At 40.9% G+C, this 3,558-nt stretch overlaps 1 long non-coding RNA gene across 5 annotated transcripts in view; it reads left to right on the top strand.

Annotated features, from left to right (window-relative positions):
* Positions 1 to 1,192: 1,192 nt before the first annotated feature.
* Positions 1,193 to 3,558, top strand: part of LOC128248028 (uncharacterized) — a 28,186-nt gene continuing 25,820 nt past the window's right edge. For 3 of the 5 annotated variants that reach the window (XR_016242417.1, XR_016242415.1, XR_016242418.1), the window contains exons 1-2: positions 1,193 to 1,384; positions 2,323 to 2,591. This is a non-coding gene — a long non-coding RNA (uncharacterized LOC128248028). The remainder of the gene's footprint in view (positions 1,385 to 2,322; positions 2,592 to 3,558) is intronic. The other 2 variants (XR_008264301.2, XR_016242416.1) reach the window with 1 other exon arrangement.

Genomic DNA, 3,558 nt, shown 5'->3' with positions numbered 1-3,558 from the left:
ATACATCTCTGCGCCTCTCTAGCCACAGTACGTACAATCCTCCATTCAGTGAGTGTTGACAGCAAATACAGCGTCTGACCAGTGGAATGCGTCCCTTTCACAAAAAAAGTGGAGGTGCAGATGATTTGGCGCAAGGCACATCCGTCAGACGTAATAGATGACGGATGAGATGAAGGAGTTCATCATCTCTGCCCGATGTTTCAGGGATAGACTCTACTCAGCCCAATTCTGAGTGAGATTGGTAACCCGGCTCGTCACCTTATCTTAATTCTCGTTCAAACTTCGAGCAATTCAACCGGTCTATCCGTCCAGGGTCTTACAATGCAATTAGACGGCATAAACCTGCCTCTCCGAGCTGCGGCCAGTGATATTGGTAGGATGTCTTTATGTTGTAGTTGTGTTGGCGATCCTTGTTCCCTGGGTGGTGATGTTGCTGTCTGCAGCTGGTATCGTTGAGAGTGTTTTTGTTGTTCCTTTTCGTGCCGCTTCTCTTGGTCCTACTGCTGTTCATGCTGCTGTTGCTGCTTCTGATTTTGTTGCTGATGTTGCTGTTGTGGTAAAGGCATCGGCTAAAAAGGGGTCCTTCCTACTCTGCTTCTTCTTTTTCTTTGGCAGTAAACAGAAAGATCTTACATGTTATGTGTCTCCAAATATATAACCTTCTGAAAAGCCGTAAGCCATTCGGAAGGTTGATTACATCAAGTATAACCTCTATACTTTCTTGACCTGTTTAAATTAATAATGCCATCTCTGTGTCTGATCAATTTTTCTTTCTCAGCCTGTAAACTGGCAGACTATTTTTATTTTCCATGTCGTATCGGACAAGAATCGATGTTTTCAACGTGATTTGGCCGTAAACTTGTTTACTACACCTAGGTTTCCCAAGCAGTCACCCATCTAAGTACTAAGTAGATTCGACTTACTTAACTCAGCTGGCAAAAATGAGTGATCCTGCGACAGACTGATGTCCCGTCCATGCGGGGAACATATGCGCCAGGGAAACCGAGAAAACCGGCCTTATGCTTCGGGAAAAGTTTTTATCCATTTTATGTCGTATAATACGGACACCGTCAGCAAGAAGAAAAGATATCTACTTCTTGTGTTATCTGACTCTCCTGTATTTTTACCCCCCCCCCCCCCTCCGAGATATGTTGAAATCGAGACCATTTCATCTCTCTTTATGGCTCTCATATTTTCCTTTTCTTCGGTTTGTGACGTCACCTCAACTTATAACAAAACGTCTTCCTCGAGAGACACAAGTTTTTATGCATCAGATTGACAAAGCTTCGATTTAAGTGTGATGCATTTGTATATGATTGTTTTCCTTTGGCTTTCCTCTTGAATCCATTGCAGTGTGTTCAGCTAAATTACTGTACCATTTTTGGTGAGATGAGTTTTTGCTTTCTTAGTTCTTATAAAGATACTACTTCTAGTTTTCTGTATACATTTACGAATCCGCTTCTACCGTTTTTATTCTCCGAGAATGTGTGGTGGTGGTGGAAGTCGTATACATTCCAATGCTCTCTTTGTCTCGCTTGCCGCAGTTGTTGCTGTTGTTGCTGCTATTTGTCGTGATGTGAAGTATGGTGGAGCAGCAGTGTTGCTTTTGCATCTCTTTTCATTTGGGCTGCCTTTGTTGTCGTTGTTGTTGTTACCATTGCTATTGCTATTCATACGGTCTCTGTTCACTGCGGCTGCAGTGGAAAATTAATATTATATTAACTGTTGGAACAGCTAACTGCCAACTCGATTTGATAAGCCATATCTTTTTAAATATCTAACTTTATTTTTTAAAACGTTCAAAATTCGCCCTGAAGGGATGAACATTTTACAAAGCCAATCAACCTCAGAGGAGGTTTAATATGAAAATGGTACAATAGAGAATCAAAAATACTTTGTTCAAAATTGGATAACAAATTACGAGCTCTAAATCAACGTCTTTCACTTGCAGAGATTATAAAAATATAAATAGTAATTTTGGTTTCAAATTTTGGCACAGAGCCTGCTGTTTGTAAGGAGATGGGGAAGTTGATAACATCAACTCAAGTACTTGACTGGTACATACTTTATCGAGCTCGAAAGGCAAAGTCAACTTCGGTGGAATTTGAATTCAGAACGTAGTTCATGCAACAAGTTCATCCTCGTCGACGCCTGTTGTTTCCCGAGAACGTCAACGTCATCGCTCTTACCCATCACTACATTTCTATTCATTGCTACAGTAGAAATCCGCTGACCGCATTTCCCAACTGGTAGAGGGCAGTGAGTACCTGACGACATTCCCGATGACAGGCGCCTAATATTGGTCTTTTTTTTTTTACCCAGAATTGCAACTCAACCAAAGAGATGAGCTACGGAAAGGAATGTCATACAAACGGAAACCACACCGGCTCAACGCCCAGGAAAATCTGTAAGTGGCACAACTGCAGCGCGTGCCTGCGCATGAGCAGCCATGGCATGGCAAGCCCGCCATCCAGAAGGCGCTGGCAACAGATAGACCGTCTCACTAGAGGAACGTGTCCTTTCCACAGCGGAAAAGTAAACGCTCCAGTCTGGCCAAAACGAGAACTGGGGCAAGGTACAACAGTCAGGCGGTAAGTTACTAAGGAGACGATGTAAGCATTCACCACCCTTTCAGGGATAATTTCCTCTCGTCCCATTTCTGAATTAAACTGGTCACCCTGCTTGTAACCTCGCCCCACTAATTGTCCACCTGGAGGTTCAGATAGAACTAGACGGCATGCAATTTCACCGGTCCGTCTGTCTACCGACCTACTATTCTAGTCGTTGGCATAGACTTGTCTCTCAAGATTTCTATTATAGGCAAAAGGTCTGAAATTTTGGGGAAAGGGCTAGTCGAAGACATCGACCTCAGTGCTCAACTGGTACTTATTTTATCGACACCGAAAGGATGAAAGGCAAAGCCGATTTCGGCGGAATTTGAACTCAAAACGTAAAGGCAGACGAAATGCCGCTAAGCATTTTGTCCGTCTTTACGTTCCGTCGTAACAGAAGCTTAATCCAGGCACGAGGTCGGCAATGTTTCGAGTGGCTGATACTAGAGGATTAAACTGGGCCCAATACTTGAGGGTACTATATATATATATATATATATATATATATATATATATATATATATATATATATATAATAATAATAATAATAATAATAATAATAATAATAATAATAATAATAATAATAATAAAAATGAAGGGTAAAAATCATTCATGATTTTACCAGGTGGTAAGCGCAGAAATAAAAACCTCATAGTTAAATTTTACAAAATATTTTATAATTATATACATTATTATAACAAGGGATTGGCTATACGCCTCACCACGCACTGTTAAAATAGACGCCCGAAGACACTATTACCACCTTAAAATCCCCGAGAATATATATATAAAAATTATAATCAAGGGTACCAGATAGTACCACCATTGTTAGGAGTAAGAGTGAAAACGACTCAAAACCAGTTATCACTTATACACACTGGTGAGTTCGAGGAAACGAGTAAATATAAAAGTGAACTTACCAATAACAACTGAAAATCGCAAATGA

This window comes from Octopus bimaculoides, chromosome 6 (assembly GCF_046866305.1).
Source record: "Octopus bimaculoides isolate indiv1 chromosome 6, ASM4686630v1, whole genome shotgun sequence".
In the NCBI taxonomy this organism is placed as follows: Eukaryota; Metazoa; Mollusca; class Cephalopoda; order Octopoda; family Octopodidae; genus Octopus; species Octopus bimaculoides.
Note: the sequence above shows the minus strand (reverse complement) of the source record. Positions and strands in the feature narration are given on the sequence as shown.